Source organism: Dreissena polymorpha, chromosome 9, assembly GCF_020536995.1.
Source record: "Dreissena polymorpha isolate Duluth1 chromosome 9, UMN_Dpol_1.0, whole genome shotgun sequence".
In the NCBI taxonomy this organism is placed as follows: domain Eukaryota; kingdom Metazoa; phylum Mollusca; class Bivalvia; order Myida; family Dreissenidae; genus Dreissena; species Dreissena polymorpha.
This window is the reverse complement of record NC_068363.1, coordinates 1,052,569-1,072,361: the sequence shown is the minus strand read 5'-3', so window position 1 is coordinate 1,072,361 and position 19,793 is coordinate 1,052,569. Positions and strand designations below refer to the sequence as shown.

At 37.1% G+C, this 19,793-nt stretch overlaps 1 long non-coding RNA gene and 1 pseudogene across 1 annotated transcript; both read right to left on the bottom strand.

Moving 5' to 3' along the window:
- Nucleotides 1–707: 707 nt before the first annotated feature.
- Nucleotides 708–14,519, bottom strand: LOC127844635 (uncharacterized; annotated as a pseudogene).
- Nucleotides 14,520–18,129: 3,610 nt separating this feature from the next.
- On the bottom strand, nucleotides 18,130–19,283 carry LOC127844613 (uncharacterized). The gene is made up of 3 exons (XR_008032837.1): nucleotides 19,139–19,283; nucleotides 18,524–18,628; nucleotides 18,130–18,144 (listed from the first exon to the last, which is right to left on the bottom strand). It is a non-coding gene; the product is annotated as an uncharacterized LOC127844613 (long non-coding RNA).
- Nucleotides 19,284–19,793: the final 510 nt, after the last annotated feature.

Here is a 19,793-nt window from a genome sequence, read left to right as displayed (position 1 = left end):
TTTTCCCATTTTAAATTATGGGTCAGAAATCTGGGGCTTAACTGATTCAATGGCAATTGAAAGAGTTCACTTAAATTTTTGCAAAAAAACTACTAGGCGATAAAATTAAAACACAGAATAATTGTGTATATGAGGAACTTGGAAGAAAACCCTTGATAACTATAAGAGCAATTAATGTTATACGGTATTTGTTGACAATTATTAAGTTAGACGATCATAAGTATGTAAAGTGTTTTATAGAAACATATGTGAGAATTTAATAAATAAACCAAATAAACATTCTTGGGCAAAATATGTTTGTAATCTGTTGCTTAGGTTTTCAATATGCATGGCTAAACCAAGGTGTAGGTGATGAAAAGTGTTTTTTATCATTGGTTAAGTCTAGATTAAATGATACATTTATTAAAATTGGATGTCAGAGCTTAATGAATCTTCAAGAGCAATAAGTTACAGTCAGTTTAGTAATTTGATTTGCAACCTTATTTTAAAATGTTAGTGTAAATAAGTTTAGATCTGATCTCTACAGATTAAGAGTATCATTAGAAATCGAATAAGGCAGATGGCATAAACCTGAAGCTTTACCTTTCCAAGATAGAAAATGTAAACATTGCAATGTCCTTGAGGATGAATATCATTTCTTTTTTAAATGCTCCGTATATAATGATATTAGGAAATTGTAAACAAATAAATATTATTGGCAAAGAACAAACATGATAACATTTATTGAATTAATGCAATCGAATAATACAAATAACAACAGAAACTAAGCTATGTATGTGCACAAAGCATTTAGTCAAAGAAACATGTTTACATATTATTATGATTAATTGTATATAATTCATTACTCAAACTTGACTTTTCGCTCTTTTGTAGATTCGTTTTTGTTGTTTTGATGTCCTCTTTATAGCATTAATTGTTAACTAGATTCTAAATGCTTTAATAAAAAACACACTATTTTTTGTCCAGGACCTTTTCATGTATTGATACTTTATAAAACAACTTATGAAATTCAATACCGATCACATGTCATGCCTTTATAAATGATAATATGTTTTGATCATGTATACTCAGGGGCTGTATGTCTAAATAACATATTCGGATATATAATTAACGAATTAACATAAACATTCATATTAAATGGGAAAAAACATACTGCTCAATAGTCGTATTAAAACATTTAAACCTTTTTAAAGAGAATTAGTTTAGTATCAATGCCATTGTCACATACATATACATATATTTAAGGATTAGGAAATGTGTTTTGGTGGTAATTATTAGTAATAACCTTGTGCAAGAACCCAAATTATGTTAATATTAAATATTAACATTATTTGGGTTATTGCACAAGGTTTTTAGAAACGTGTGCTTTGGTATGGTTAAATATTGTATTAGAACTTGTATTACTGCTTTTAAATGGTAGATCAACCGATAGTTCAATTCTCAAGTTTGTGTGCATAATTGTGCGAAAAAAACAAAAAGAAAAAAACAACAGTGTTTTCCAGAAATAATAAAAATTTAAAAATGCAAGCCAATTTCAAAATGACATACCCTACCAAACATTTTGTTTTATAATTATTATTGTTAAACAACGGTCAGTCGTTAATAGAAATATGGAAGATTGCTGAATGTTTTATTCAGGGGGCTGGATTCACCAGCTGCAACGAATGCACGTGTCGCAAGTTGGTCACTTCAGAGAAGCGCACTTCACATGTGTTGGGGTTAATGCCCACTATAAAGTCCGCCTAACTGTACATCACTCGCATCACGTGGTAGAGAAACCCGTCCGGATTACTGGAGCCCTGAAACACCGAGCCGCCGTAGTAGCGCTGGAATATGCCTGGAAACAGATACGCGCATGCGTAGATATTTTTCACTGCACACAAACCTTGTACGTGTGTCACTTTTAAAAACGTTTAAAATTAATTGTACACAAATAGTTTTAGTGTTGGTATCAATACAAACTTGCAAGTGTTTGTATACAAGAACGTGATAAACAATTACAGATGGCTAAATAATTCAATTAAAATGCCTCAAATGTTTACACAAACAATATTAGACATACAGAAATAAATAGCCTTTTACGATGATTTCATTTATCATTTTTAAAGTGTAACAACAACATTTTTTTCAACTGTCAACAACATGTTTGCCACCTACACTTGATGATTGATGAAGCAACACTAATATTGCCCATAACATGTAGGTAAGAGCGTAATATAACACAATTCCGCGTCCTACCCTTCGGTGCGATGTCACACTGCTTTGCAACTGCCCCATACATGGTGTCCACGGCAACCAATGACCACGCCCACTCGTTACCGGAGTCCGCCCACAGGCCAGGGGAGAAGGCGTACATGGCCTCTGAAAGGATGTGAAAACCTTATAGTGAAAGTATATCAGTCGTGTTCTTAGAAAACTGGGCATAATACTTGTGCGTAAAGTGTCGTCCCAGATTAGCCTGTGCAGTCCGCACAGGCTAATCAGGGACGACAATTTCCGCTTTTATGGTATTTTTAGTTTCAAAAAAGTCCCTCATACCGCAAATCAAGTTTAGGCGGAAAGCGTCGTCCCTGATTAGCCTGTGCGGACTGTGCAATGCATTATGCCCAGTTTTATCAGAACACGACTCATATAACGCCATCGCGGATAGTATTGAAACAAGAATTGTTATTAAACTAAACTTGTTACTACCCTCCCTCCTTTTACTTGGTCATGATATAAATAGTGTTGAAATGATAAAGGATACACATTTTGTTATAAATGACCGTATTAGCATTAAATTATTACTATTGCAATCAACTTGGACTATTACATTATGTATTGCAATTTCTACTGTGTTCTTTTCTTTGTTGATTTGGACAGACTTAAAATAGTCATTAAAGAACATGTAATAAATATACGAGACCTTATATCTAAGAAATGCAATCATTTTGTGTTCATCTTACCGCCGCTATTTCGGTAAGAATGCATTGACATGAACGTGAATTCACGGACATCGACCTCAGCTGCCTGAACAAACCATCTGCACATTAACAGAAAAAAGAATTTAAATAATGTATTAAGAACTGTGTTCCAAAAGGTACCGTATTACTTATGCAGTTTACTCAAACCTCGCGTAAAAATGAGTTTGCACCACCGGGTATGTTATAATAAAACATGTTAAAAAATATATTATAAATCTTTGCAATAGGATATTTACGCATCCTTTAATGAACTTAATATAATGTACCTGGTATGTGTACCAACATTTCAAAATCACTTAATAAAGCATACTTTCGAATTTGTTACCAATTGATATTACTTATATATATCAACAAATGCGTTTAGCAATTTATGTATGTTGTCCGTAAATCGCCGCTTAAATGATCAATTATGTAACTCATTTTGAGGCTGTCGTTAAGTTAATGTCAGAGCCTTAACCCTTTGCATGCTGGGAAATTTGTCGTCTGCTAAAATGTCGTCTGCTGAATTTCTAAAATTAGCATTTTCTTCGATTTTTTTTCAAAGAATACTATCAGAAAAGCAAACAGTTTGGATCCTGATGAGACGCCACGTTTTGTGGCGTCTCATCTGGATCCAAACTGTTTGCAAAGGCCTTCAAAATTCGGTTCCAGCACTGAAAGAGTTAACAACCTCTTGCAATGCGTTAGTGTAGCTTACTAACTAACTAATCTTGCCCCTTAGTTATATCAAACATGTAGCCGCGCTAACACATTACGTTCTCATCACCAGCTCAATATACAAACATATTTAAGTTTAGATGCCATGCGTACCATCCATATTGCTCAACAATTAAACAGAAAAGACATGTAAACCCGTGTGAAAGGCTTATGTCGCCACATTAACCGCAGACAATCCCAAACCTTACAATTTTTGTTTGAAATCGAAGTCCTCCACTACCCCGTTGACGATATTGAACCTTTGCAAGCAGTTCGTTTCTTTAACTCGCATCCAATTGCAATTATTCAATATCCTTAACTAGCTCCGACGGCGTTTAACACATTATGTTAGCGAATCCTGGTGACGGGTTGAATTTTCTTAAATAGATCTATAACCAAAGTTAAGGTTGGTATATTTGTTGACGTCCTGGACTCACCCGTTAATCAGGTCAAACTCGTAGATACGGGCTCTTAGCTCATTGGGCTCATTCTCGTTACCCATGAGCGCGAATACGTGCTGAAAGCTGTTCACGTCTGTCTCAAGCCACTGAAAGTTCACGTACAGGTCCTCGGCGGTCGGCATGCTGGCGCGTTTCGTGTACAAGCCGCCGGTGTCCAGCGTCCCGATCTCGTAGAAAAAGTCTGAAACAAATATTAGCCTTGTTGTGGGAAAACTGGGCTACATGCATGTGCGTCAAGTGTCGTCCCGGATAAGTCTGTGCAGTCCGCACGGGCTTATCAGGTACGAAAATTTCCGCTTTTATTTAATTTTTCGTCTCAACGAAAATCCAATGTAGGCGGAAAGTGTCGTCCCTGTACCTACTGCACAGGCTTATCTAGGATGACACTTTACGCACATGCATTCAGTCTAGATTTCCCACAGCAATCCTCATATGAACACAGTAAAGCTTGAGTTGCAACCGCCGGAGATCATTCTTATCATTCCTATAAGGTCCCTTGTTTAAGGCAAGTGACCATAGGTAAGAAGACGAAATCATACGTGTCTTGTTCTGAGAAAATTGGGCTTAATGCATGTGCGTAAAGCGACGCCCCATATAAGCCTGTGCAGTTCGCACAGGCTAATCAAGGACGACACTTTCCGCTTATATGGTATTTTTAGTTTCAAGGAAGTCCCTCTTTACCGAAAATCAAGTTTAGGCGGAAAGTGTCGTCCCTGATTAGCCTGTGCGGACTGCACATGCTAATCTGGGACCACACTTTACGCACATGCATTATGCCCAGTTTTCTCAGAACGCGACTCATACTATACAAAGAAAACAGTCACGATCCGTATGTTGTTGTTCTGTGTTTGTTTTTTGCAGATAAGCAGATTTTTGTAAGAGGAAAAATCGTTTGAATGCCATCGCAAGCTGTAAATACTACATCCATGATAAATCGCGATGGAGTGACTTTAATGTAAATTTTACCTGTTATAAACCTGGCAGTTTTTCATTTAAAACTACACAGTCAGCTTAGGTAACTAATAGTGTAAGAATCTAGAGGGCCACATGCTTATAGTAAAATTGTTTTACAAAATTAGCATGTTTTAATAATTAAAAGTATTTTGTTATTGAAAGGATTATATTACCATTATTATTAGGCACAATTCTGAATGCAGCATACAATTTGTCGTGGTACCACGACAGCCCGTTAATGGGGACCCCATCGTACTGAAAGATGTCTGACGTCTGTACAAGGGATCCGTTCTGGGAGCCAATGCTATAGACGACCTTTGCAGCCACCTCGCGTGACGAAGCAGCGTCGTGGAGCAGAATCGTCGTCGTGTTTCTTCCGTTGTCAATGGCAACTACTTCGTCAACCATGAATATACTGTCTCTACCACCAGATGGGTCATCAATACCGAAGGCAAAGCTGTTCAACATCTGAGTTGCTCCGGTTACCACGGAGACCGAGATATAATGGCTGCTATGGGGCTGGAAGGGATTGTAGGCAAACCCGTACAATTTTGTGTCCTCCATTTTTAGATTGGATTTGTACCTTTGTTCGTAATATTTCTTCAGTTTCAACGCTCTTTTAAGAGGTACAAGCTTCTGCTGGTCTGTCTTGCTCTCGGCGGACAAAAGTTTCAGAGTGTCTGATTTCTTCGCCCCTTTGGAGATTTTAATGTCCGCGCACTGTAGGAATGGGGACTCCCCCGGTTTGTGGGCGTCGTAACGAGCCCGTATGACGCAGTGGTCGCATTCCATATCAGGCAGTTTCTACAATTAACATTATTTGTTTATTTCTTAGCTGACGAGCTTGACCAAAATCGTGAAGTTATGTAACAAGCCATTTCAAAATTAAAAACTTCTGGTTCGCAATGTAATTGCAAAAATTATTTTAAGGTCCATTCGCAATTTTACGAATTTTCGGTTTATTGCTGTTTATTTGCAGAAGACACTACCAGACAATAATACAGCATGCTTTCTTAATCAAAAACTGATTATCAGTAATTATAAGAAGTTTAACAATGATAATAATTCGACTGAAATGCACGATTATAAGCTAAAGGATTCACAAGGCCACTCACTCACAAAGACAGTCGTGTAATTGTGTTAACCCTTTGCATGCTGGGATATTTGTCGTCTACTAAATTGGTGTCTGCTGAATTTCTAAAATCATCATTTTCTTCACCTTTTTTCAAAGACCACTATCAGAATAGCAAACAATTTGGATCAAGATCAGACGCCACGTTTTGTGGCGCCTGATCTTGATCCAAACTGTTTGCAAAGGCCTTTAAAATTCAGTTCCAGCGCTAAAAGGGTTAAAACTCAAAAAAAACAGCCGTGTAGTTGTGATCATACTCAAATTTACAGTTTAGATCGTACTCACAAAGAAAGTTTGCTGAAATTCACAAGGACGGTCGGATATTTTTACTCATACTCACAACGTCAGCGGTGCAGTTGTGTCCATTTTAACAAAAACAGTCATGCAGTTTTGCGCATGCTCACAAAGACAGCCATGTAGGTTTGCTACATTTGCGGTGTACTTTTGCTAACCTCACGCTCACACAGACAGTCGGTTGTTGTGCTCATACTCAAACATACAGTCGTGCAGGTTTTGACATATTCACAAAGACAGCCCTGGAAGTGTGCTCATACTCACAAAGACAATATTGCATTTTGCTCATATTCACTATGTCAACTGCGCAGTTAAGTATGGCGTACCCTTTATGTCAAAAGTACATATACGCCAACTGCCAAAAATAGATATCACCGCGGTGACAAAATTGTTACCGCAGTGAAAAAATGTCACCGTGATATCTATTTTTAGCTGTTGGCGTATTTGTTCTTTTGACCCAAATGGTACGGTTACCGCGGAATTGTTCTCATTCTCACAAGCACAGCGGTGGAATTGAGCTTTATAATCATAAAAGTCATACCTGTTGTTTTGCTTATACATGTACTCACGAAGACAGCCCTGCAGTTATGCTCATACTAAAAAAAAGCCTTGCAATTTTTATCATAATCACACAGGCAGTCTTGCATTGTTTGCTCACATTCGCGAAGGAACCCTTGCATGTGTGCTCATACTTAAAAAGACAGTCGTGTAGTTTTGCTCATACCCACAAACCAAGTCTTACATTTGGGCTTATTTTCACAATGACAGTCGTTTAAGTATTTTTATACTCACAATAACAGCCGTGAAGTTTTGCTTAAACTCAAAATAACAGCCGTGAAAATTTGCTTATACTCACAATAACAGTCGTGAAGTTTTGCTTATACTCACAATAACAGTCGTGAAGTTTTGCATATACTCACAATAACAGCCGTGAAGTTTTGCAATAACAGTCGTGAAGTTTTGCATATACTCACAATAACAGCCGTGAAGTTTTGCATATACTCACAATGACAGTCTTGACGTTTTGCTTATACTCACAATAACAGCCGTGACGTTTTGCATATACTCACAATGAAAGTCTTGAAGTTTTGCTTTTACTCACAATGACAGCGGTGACGTTTTGCTTATACTCACAATAACATTAAGTTAGTTATGCGTATACTCACATTGACAGTCTTGTAGTTTTGCGTATACTCACCAGGAAGCCGTGTTCATGTGCTTATGCTCACAATGACAGTCGTGTATTTTTGCTTATGCTCACAATGAAAGTCGTGTATTTTTGCTTATACACACAATGACGGCCGCGTAGTTTTACTTATACTCTTTATGGCAGTAGCGTAGTTTTACGTTTACTCACAATCGCAACAGTGTTCTTTGGCATATACTCAAAATTACAGCCGTGTACTTTTGCTTGCACTCACAATGACAGTCGTGTAGTTTACCAATGACAGCCGTGTGTGTTTACGTTTACTCGCAATGACAGACTTGAAGCTTTGCTTAAACTCACAATAACAGCCGCCTAGTTCAACGTTGACTCACAATGACAGCCGTGTACGTTTCCTCTGACAGTCGTGTAGTTTACAATGACAGCCGGGTACTTTGCGTATAAAGTACTCAAAATGACAGCCGTGTACTTTTCCAATGACAGTCGTGTAGTTTACGTTTACTCACAATGGCAGTCGTGTAATTTTGCTTATACTTACAATGACAGCCATGAAGGTTTACGTTTTGCTCACAATTATAGCAGAGTAATTTTGCTTATACTCACAATGACAGTCGTCTAGTTAAGCAAGTACTCACTGTGAAGGCCGTCTTGTTTACGCACAATGACGGTCGTGTCGTTTTGCTTATACTCAAAATGAAACAAAATGACTGTTGTGTTTATAGTATACTCACAATGACAGCCGTGCATTTTTGCATATACTTACAAAGACGGCAGTGTAGTTATGCGTATATTCACAATGACGGCCGTGTCGTTTTGCTTATACTCACAATGACAGCTATGCGTACACTCACAAAGACAGCCGTGTAGTCTTGCATATACTCACAATGGCAGTTGTGTAGTTTTGTGTGAACTCACAATGACAGCCGTGTAGTTGTGTATACAAACAATGACAGTCGTGTAGTTATGTATACTCACAATGACAGCCGTGTAGTTTTGTTGGTAGTCCTGTGCGTGTACATACGGGTCCGTGACCACAGTCAGTGTGGCGAAATCCATGCTTTCTGGGCTGGAGGCGATTGACAGATCCATGTAGCCTGCAGCAGAAATGGTGGCTTTAAAAGTTTAGAAGTTGAAGTTTTTGCCATTTTGTCAGCTCGATTTCATGGCAGGCCTTTTGACTGAGACAATGTCAAGTACGATTGATGGTTAGAATCAGTACATGGTGTCTGTGGAGAAGATAATGAGAACGCTTCCAGAGTGGTGATTGAACCCAAACCTCCAAATCGTTAGGCGGACATCAAATCTACTACTCCACCACGGCCTTTTTAATTTTAGTTTCGTTAAATGTCAAACATATAAGAAAAGAACGCACTGATAGGAATTTAAAAATACTGGTTAAATGATGACGTAGTCGATCGACGAAGCGGTTACAAGATGATCGATAACATGCTTGCGATCAAAACAATTTTCAGTCAAATTATATTAACGTCTTTTGTTTAACTATAATTCATGTCATTAAAAAATGGATTGTATTGTCTTCGATGGATTGTGACTGTAAAGGGGCCTTTTAATGTTTTGGTAAATTGACAAAATTGATAAAAAATGTTTAAGATTCGCAAATTTTCGTTGTAGTTATGATATTTGTAAGGACACAGTCATACTGCTCAGGCCTGTACCCAGGCACTGGGCCCAGCTGTCGAGTTATGATTGTTTAATAACGGGCCTACTGCAAATTTTTCTCACATGAAATGGCCCACACTACCCTTCCCCGCAAATGCGCAGATGTGTTTTATTGCCCCTGATACACAAGGGTATTAGCGCTAATTTACTCGCCAGTGGAGATAAGCCCCTAGGCTATGTTTTCTTATCACCTTGTACACACATCCCCGATCTGTCAATTGACATGACGCCTTATCTAATATCGCTCCGCCCACTAGAATTGATCCACCAATCAGCGATCGATTAATCGGGCGCACTCGTTAGCAACGACCTGTCCGCCATTTTCTAGACAAGCTACATGTTTAGGTTCACTTTTATTCCAACGAGTTTCTTTTGTTTTCCTCTTTAAAAAAAACGATTAAAAATGGTTAAACGGTGTCAATGGGGATTATGTAACTCGGACAATCGATATCCTGAAAGATTAGTTGGTGACATTGAATTTATATCGTTTCCAAAGCCGAAAAGATATCTTGAGAAGTGTAAGAGATGTATAAATGCATGCGGTTGTCACATCGAACAACTGAACGTCAACACTGTCAAAGACAATTATAATATATTTTTATCGGATATACTAGCAGGTTTAAATAGTTTATGTTATCGATCTGATTATCACATAATGTTTCACGTTTAAAAAAAATAGTTTGATCAGTTACTAGGTCATTAATATACAGAAGCGAGGTTCATCTGCATTTAATTACTTAAAGAGAAATAAAACCCAGCATGAAGCCTAATTTGTGCTGTGTTTTATTACTCTGATAGTAATGCACTTAATTGACATCATACATGTTATTTGAAGGTGACATGTGATATATTATCTTATTAACGGTATCTACACATTTGCAGTCATGTGGTGTCACCAATAAACGCTTTTAATCCACGCTAGGAGCTCGAATGCCTAGATCTCATTTTTTAAACGAGTTTCGTTTATTTTGTTCGGATTAAAAAACGGAAATGAAATATGGCAAAAACGGTGTAAAAAGGTTAATGCAACTCTGACATTTGGTATCCAGAATGATAAGTTAGATGAATTAAATTTATACCATTTCCAACGCGGCAATGCGGTCTTGACAACAGCGAGTGGAAGCTTCAAGAATTACCGAGATCCCCTTTATAGAACATTAATTTATTTCACAAACTTGAAATGTCATATAAGCAATAACTTAGCATTATTAAGTATGTATTATGTCACGTGTGCATGTAAAATAATTGAGAATTTTGGTACCCAATTCGTGTAACTTTACGAATTCCCCGTTAAAAATCGCGTTTCTGTGTGTGTCAGAAACAAGTGAAAACCATTTTGTTATTATTTTAATAAAGACGTATCGATAAATGCTATTGTAAAAGAGTTATTATTACTGATATTAGTTAACCAATAAATGCGGTAACTTCGGGGAAGTCGGTACCTGCGCGAGCGTCTGATATTGGTAGCCTTATTAATTTATAATAGCCTGACCGTATTCCATTTCGTACAACGCTAATTTACATCAGACAATGTCAGAAGAAACAAGTGAAAACCATTTTGTTATTATTTTAATAAAGACGTATCGATAAATGCTATTGTAAAAGAGTTATTATTACTGATATTAGTTAACCAATAAATGCGGTAACTTCGGGGAAGTCGGTACCTGCGCGGGCGTCTGATATTGGTAGCCTTATTAATTTATAATAGCCTGACCGTATTCCATTTCGTACAACGCTAATTTACATCAGACAATGTCCAAACTTACTATGTTGTTTTTGCGCTTTAAATTATAGTGATTGATAAATGTCCCATAAGCAATGTTTAATATGATTAATATCACTTTTATACGCAATAACATGTGGGATTGAGGTACCCATCCGGCGTCAGAAAGCGCGTAAAACTTCACCGAATTCCCAGTTATAAAGCGCTATTTCGTGTCAAATACACGGGTAGGGGGGAATGTTGCGGTAATAATTTTGTTAATAACACGGGTAAATACCGGTGAAGTGTTAATTTAGTGCAAATACCACCATAACACGTAATAACGGGTTCGATTTCGGTTAGCGCGCAAGCGTTTGAGAGCGTGTTTAATGTACCGATTTACCCGTTATAAATAGCTGATGTTCTCTTTAATCGTATATTGTTTCCATTTGCAGAATAACTAAATGGCATCAACCCCTTTACAAGTGTAATATGGTGTTAAACAAGTCCATAAAATCATCCGGAATATCGCGTAAATCTATATGCAGTCTATAGGCAAAGAAGCCATTTGGGTGTTAGCTTGTCTAGGTTTTCTTCCCGCTGAGCCACGTGATTAAGTGGGCGGAGCGATCACTGATAAGGCGTCATGTCAATTACCCATTGTGCTCAATGCTTCATCTTTCGATGGTTGGTGTAACACGTCTTTTGATTGGGCAAGGAAAGAGAAACAGCGAATGGATGGAACTGATACAGAAGGTCGTAGGTCTGAACGATAATAGTGTTTTCTCTTTTGAATTCAAACCTCCTCTAGAGTCATACCTTATTATACATTTCTGTGAAAACTGTGTTGTAGATAATCAACATTTTATTATGAATTTAGTTTGAAACTTTAGAGGAGGTTTGATTTCAAAATCAATATACTTGTATTATTACATAATAGTATTTTCTCTTTGAAATCAAACCTCCTCTACAGTCATACTTTATGTTACATTTCATAATAAAGGTTTTTAAGTTTCAAAGGTTGCTTTTCCTTCTTCATAAAATGTCATACATTTTTGAAATCTAAAGCTTTAAACATGTTTTTTAGAATATCACACCAAGGGGCCGTCGATACAGCGTGTCACGCTTTCTTGACCATTTTTACCCCCCCCCCCCCCCTTCCCCCATGTCACAAACTGTTACAAAATGTTGGACCCCCCAATAAAGTACGTCACAAACTCACACTTTGGAACATTTTTAAAATAAATACCTAATTCAAATTTAATCTAAAACACAAATCACTATTAAACCGTATTAAAATTTCACTTACTGGTAAAAGAACTTTCATATTACAGGCTTTTATGACCGTATGGTTGTTACGATGCGCAGTGTGAATATTTATCCACGTGTTAACCTCTAATAAAAACGAAATTATTATTAAGATTCTCTTTTAACCCTTTACTAACTAAAAATTGAACAGGCCAATAAATTATTTCGTCATTGAAATCTGCGTGGAGGTTGTGCCTATTAAATAAGCCACCCAGCCAAGTTGCCTATTAAACATTCGAACAACACATTCAGGAGATACGCAATTCGTCTTGTTTTGACATAAAACTTATTCAAATGTTTCACAAATTTTTGAAAATTATTAATAAATTCTTCTTAAGAAATAATAAACAAATTATACATAATTTTTTTTAAATAAATGTGTGACATCACACATGGCCTGACCCACCTCCCCCATGTCACAAACTATCACACGTTCTTACTCACCCTCCCCCCACCTGGAGCGTGACATTCTTTACGGACGGCCCCTAATGGTTAAAGCTTTTGACTTCAGAAAGGTGCTGATTTACTTGTTATATATCCATAAATTTTTAGCACAAAATAATGTTTCTATGCGCATTAAAATTCACCTTGAACAGTGCCTAATAAAAAAAAAAAAATCTATTCGGGAGGGGCAACCCCTCCCGCACTCTACCCGTTTGGGCCCCCCCCCCCCCCAGTCACAATTTCCTGGGTACGGCCCTGCTGCTCTAAAATATCCGTTATATGCATCTTTTGACGATTTAACATCCGGAAAATAAAGCGTTGCAACGCGAAACGATTGAATAATTTGGAGAGTTCAGTTGCTGTCGTTATATTATGTGACACTACGAGGATTGCTTTTATGAGCACGGATGGCCGAGTGGTCTAAGTGCCAATATCTGTTAAAGTTTGAATTAAACAAACCAACAAACAGACAGGACAAAAACAATATGTCCCCCAGTATAGATTGGGGGAAATAAAAAGGAAATTCTAAACTGTAAGATATGGACTAATATATAAATTATATGTTTTTTTTTTTTAATTTCAATATATTATTAATATTTGCATCCAATGCGCATGCCTGAAGCCACGTGCCTGGAAACCTAGGCTCATAGTGGTTGAAGTTTTGCTGCCACCGGAAGAACACGTTCTGGCCGGGCGCGTACACCTCTATCGGGTCCTGAATAGGCTGGCCTCCGCACGGCAGCGCGTGCCGGAAACACGTCGGATTACCCGACTAAAATGTAATTTAAAAATGTTGTGTTTTACTCTAGCAACTCAAAAAGTAAGGAAGATGGTCGGCATTTCTTTTTTTCGTTTACCATATTGTTTACGATATATTAAAAAACAAAAATCTTTCAACGTTAATTTACCAAATATATTCGAATACAGCAAAATGATAATACTGGAATACAACAAAGTAAACATAACGAAGTAGGGTCACTTGCGTTATTGAAAAACAACCATGTGTACGCCTTACTTAAGAAATTATAATCCATGTATTTTTCTCTATCGGCTAATCAAATACGGTATCGAGTTTGAAGGGTTAACATTTAATTTCTACGACGTACGCATAAAATTTATTAAGCAACATAGCATCGAAAGTGTTACATGCGTGTCATTTTAAAATAACAAAAATGCCGTGTACAATGTGAATGAAGTAGAACCATTAATCGAAAAGTCAATAATTGACACATGGATTGATAGTGGAAGGAATGGTATGATAAAGACAAAAACAGGAACAATGCGTTTTTCTCTTCCGTTCAATAGTACCCGAGCTATATTCTATACAAAATCACGCTTCTTGTTCTAAAGACGTTTTTGCCTCTTGTATTGCAGAATCAAATTTAATTGTATTCTTGATGTTTAAAAAATAAAATCGGAGATATTTCAGACGTTGAAACTTACCGAAAATACATCTAAATCCCCTCTTTGCCTTGGAGATATAAGGCACAAGTGACCAGAAGTCTGCGCCACACACAAGGCTACAATCCAGGCTTGCACCCAAGACATGCTGAGAGAATTAAGTAAACATATATTAGGAAACACTTCAGTCTTTCGACGAGATATTTATACTTAGGCCATGCTTGTTAAAATGTTCGATGTTCTGAAAATTTAAATTTATCAGTTATATTTAACCGTTTTCATGTTTGCCTTCATCTATTAAAGGGACATACGAATAACGTATGAATAAATGTTCATGGGAATGTTATGTTAGGATTATGGTAACATAATATGTAGAATATATATTCAAAAAGTCTTGTTAAGCAATTAAAGCGATCGTTTTGACATATGTAATGTATAAATTAGAATAGCGTATGGAAATGTGAATTGACATAAAACCAAATTAAGATGTAATAGTGTTGTGGGAGACCAATAGTTTACTTTCTAGAATTATTATTTATTATTTCCGATAAATCCGGTTATCCGCTGCTGATTTTATATAGCGAAATTTTCTCTACTTTAATGTATGCATAATTGGAGAGAGCGTGTCGCGCAAAATATCGAGTATCGCATCGTGTGTCTAGTTCCGCAATCTGAAATGAGACCGCAATACACGAGATTCTGATAATATGGGCGATATTTGAATAATAAAATATCGTGCATCGCCGCGACTGTCGCGCAAAATATCGTGTATCGCTTCGTGTGTCTAGTGTCGCCCTTTGAACACGAGACACGACACACGAAGCGATACACGATATTTCACGCGACAGTCGCGGCGACGCACGATATTTTCGCGACGGTCGCGGCGACGTACGACAGTTTGCGCGACAGTCGCGGCGACACACGATATATTTAACACAATATATCGCCTTTTGGGCTACCTACACAATGGCGATATATCGTGTTAAATATATCGTACGTCGCCGCGACTGTCGCGAAAAATATCGTGCGTCGAGGCGACTGTCGCGAAAAATATCGTGTATCGCTTCGTGTGTCTAGTGTCGCCCTTGATGAAAGAAGGGCGAGATTATAGATGGCTCTATCCGTATTCCGTACAAATCCCTTAATCATTACATACTGATGTATCAAACAGTTATCAATGAAATCTTGATCATTCGAACTGAGGCAAGATTGCATGACCCCACTGTCACAAGATCATTGCGGAAACAAAAGTAAGAACACTGTGAGGTACAGAGATGTCCTATTATCAGTTAAGATCTTAAGGCCCAGTCTCACTATCACATTTTGCGATGCCGGTGGAGCCCCATCGGGAACGTCCGAAATAAACCGGGGACAACACGGGACAGCCGGGGCTCCATCTGCAAATATTAAAATGTTTAATACCTCCGGGATGAACCGGGAGTCACCGGGACATACCGGGAACAACCGGCGCGGCACCGGGAACAACCGGGGCAGCACCGTAGCTCCACCGGCATGAACCGGGACTCATCCGGGATGCAATTGACCCCGGTAGAGCTACGGCAACTCCCTGGTGTGACGCCGGTATAGCCCCGGTGAATGCCGGCAGAGTCCCGGTGTAGCTACGGTTCACCAATTAATGCCGGTAGAGCTACGGTTCGTGCCGGTGGAGCCCCGATGGAGTCCCGGTTGTAGCCGGTTCATCACGGCAGAGCTATGGTTATTGCCGGTGGTGTTACTGCATATGTCATGTCAATAGTACTTCACAAATGTTAAACACGCGAAAATCATTTATACATGTAGTTTTATCTGAAAGGTTGAGGTAGTGTTTACGATATCTAAGAGTAAAATGAATTATTTTAGAAATCGGAATTGAAATCATTTATTATTAATAACTATCAGCTACAATTAAGTTATCAACAAACAAAGTGCAACCTTGCCATGAAAAGGGCGCGACAACAGGCACCTAGAAGGAGAAAAGACAAAACCGTGTGGGTTAGACCTTGGTTGCGTCGAAGATTAGAATTTGGACAATATACTACGCTTTTAGAAGAATTAAGGGTAGAAGATGAACCAGCCTGTCGAAACTTCGTGAGAATGGATCCACGAATGTTCCATGAATTACTCCCGAGAATTGAGCCTCATATTACTAAAGAGGACACCTGTTTCAGAAAGGCTCTTGAACCTGGTCTTAAGTTGGCAATGACGTTACGCCACCTAGCCAGTGGAAACCATTACCACTTGTGGATGTACGGCTTTAGGGTAGCTCACAACACTATCTCAAATTTTATTCCTAAGGTGAGTTAATAGCACCATGCAAAGCCATGTTTTTGTTGTAATATTTTATATTATATTGACGACAGTTAACAACAATAGGCGTGTTATTGTAATATTATGCTTTTCGCGTCTTCGTTCTGTTTTTCTACAACAATACGTATTACCAAAGGCAGTAAGTAAGTTCTTGCATCATCTAATCTTTTTTATTGCAGCTAGAAATCATAAACTAATTTAAGGAAACACAATCTGAAAATTACAAACATTCAGATACAGGTATTGCACCAAAATGAGCTGAGATCCTATGATTATATTGAATGAATAAATGTGATTTGAGGTGAATCTCACAAATACTGACACTAAAATAACACAAAATTGAATACTTTCAAATATAATTTAGATTATTTCAATACTCTTTATTTCTGATTACCGGTTTTTCATGGAGCGGAAACACTTGCATCTAACAATTGTTGAACTGTTACGTTCAGATGTCCATGTGAGGAATACATAACCGTCATGAAAAAACACATAGCCTCGTTGAATAGGCTTTTCAACACCCAGTTTTGAACCTTTACCAGAACTTTTGGTCCATTCCAGAATGTTCATGTACGAAAAGTCTTTGAAGATCGGTCTGGTGCTTTGGGTCCATGTGCATTCTTCCAAATTAAGATGTTCTTCCGCTGTTGACACTGTTGATTGTCCTTGACAGTTCATACAGGACGACTTCTGCTTAGCTGCAAATGGCTGGTCTGGATAAGGATCCACAATTAGGATGTTATCCTGGTTGTCACTGAATTTCTTTACCCTGGAAAATATATAAAAGTAAAGATTTAAACTTTGTAACAGAACATTAAGATTTAAGGTGTTACAAAAAAAGCACTACTCCAGAGTCTGTTTCAGATACTTGTTTTCCACCTTATAAACGCCACCCCTACCTTCTTTGTGACCAAAAAATGTATAAAGACAATTTAACTAGTGGCAACCAATTTCTAATGCAGACTTAAGAGAGTAATGTAACTTATTATGTCAGGGATTTTAATTGAAGCAGAAAGCTGTGTGCCACTATGCATGTTATATACATTGTAAAGTACTATATGCTGTGTGGTCGAGTCAGGCTGACTAAACAGATAAAACTTATTTTTAACAGACTGGTTGACAGAAACATAGAAAAAAATTCACAACATGAATGTGCGTTTTTAATATAAAAAGCAGGCTTTTTCTGGCCATTTTGGGAAAAAAGCAATTGCAGGATTGTGAATTTTTCGTGCCAAAAATCAACTGATTTGGGAAAAACTAATATAAAATAACCCTTCACAATCATTCAAATTAGATGAAAAATCATATTATTCATGGTAATGTACTTTGTTAGATGTCATTTACATATAATTGAGTTAAAATAATCATAACCTCTTCTTTCTTTTTTTATTGGGAATTATTTTTTTCAAATTACAATTTAGGTTAGGGAATGGGTCCGTTTAACTGACCCGTAGATACACCAGGAAAAGGCCTGAAAAGGCGATATAAAATAAGTACCTCAAGCAAAGTTCGGCTTTTGTCTCATTCGATTTCACAGCTTGTCCCCGGCATTTCAACCATATTCGCAACTCTGTAACTTTGCATCTTTCTGGTTGAAGTTGCCGTAAAACAGCGCCAGGGAAATCCTTGGCATACAGCTACAAAAAATAAAAAGGCAGGTTTTAAGCATTATTGCTTCTTTAGAAAAAAAAATCATGTTACTTATACAACATACAAAATTCATCATATTATTTTTTTAGAAAATAGTTTGAAATAAATATGATCGATACTGAATGTAGTGTAAGTTACATGTTTTTTTTTAAAGTGGCAATAATGCTTAAAACCTGACAGCTGAACTTGTATGCTTTCATGTTGGGTCTCTGTACCGAGTCAATATTTATTAGAGTGTATTTATGGTACATGACTATGTCCGGATATATTCATGCCACCAATGTGTATGTATTTGCATAATTATATTAATAATAAACTTAGGAGTATTTATTATAGTGAATTCACATTTTAAACAAAAAAACAAACCTTATGACAATCACAGTCGTGTACTGTTGTACTTTCTTTTCTGTTACAGGATCTGGTTCAGCCATGGTACTTCACTGTTTCTGAACATAGCATTTGGGATGATTCCTGAAAAAAACCCACATGTAATGCTTTTTTTGCAGCTGATTTTTATATTATTTCAACACTTCAGTCAACCACTCAAAGAAACAAAGGATAGTTTCGGTTTTGAAAGTTTATAAATATAGAGATTTTGGTGTAAAAAACATGAAAGTTAAATGACCCGTTCTCCAGATTGGTTTTCATTCACATTCTTCTACTTTCTAGTTCTATTTAAGAATAAAAAAAGCCCCGAAATCATATAATTCCTATGATAAAATCATGATAACAAATATAAACTTTCTGAAAATAACTCGTAATACGCTTTGCTTTCAAAATTTGGCATTTTTATACAATATTTACTTTTAGGTTCCAATCCAGGTGTAATGGTATATGTACGAACATGAAATGTGTCTTGACAAAACGGAATGTTTAATGCATTTTTTCTCACTTCATCGTACTTAAAAGTAAATATACAACAAGCGATAGCTTTAATATGCGTCAATAAAATAATAAAAATAAAACATGTGTGCAACTTACGCATATATTGTGCTAAAGACGTTGATTTCTTCAGCGACACAGTAAAATTTTATTTTCTCTGGCGAATTTCTATCCCCCGTTGACGTCACATCCGGCTAAGGGACACAACTCTAACACTAGTAAAAGCGAATAACTGAAAGGGTGTATAACGTAAACTCTGACCTTTTGTTGCAAATGGACGTATCTTAATTTTTCTATATATGCTAATACGTGTTTATTTTATTTACATGTTTTCTTCTTTTATTGGTTATTCGTGTATGGTTTTGTTTAGCTGTGTACTTGACCTTATCTTGTCATCGCTTGAAACATGTTAATAATGTAAACACATAAAGACCACAATAATGTTGGGAGAACTCTAAATCCTACATTTTTTTCAGTTGAGTGGATTCTATATATAGACCGTTCCATAATCGATAAATTGACCGCCGCCATATTGTCAGTCACGTGACTGTCCGCCATTACACTGCTGCTAACTGGTGCGAGTCTGCGATTCCAAAAGCCAAAGACGTAGAGAATACCCGCTTAACCGTTGTCGGATAAATAAATTACTTAATGAATTAATGTGAGGCGATCATCACATTTTTGTTGTTTAAATGATTGTTTGAAGTTGAGATGGATTGTTACAAATAAAATGTTTAAAATGCTTTCGTGTATT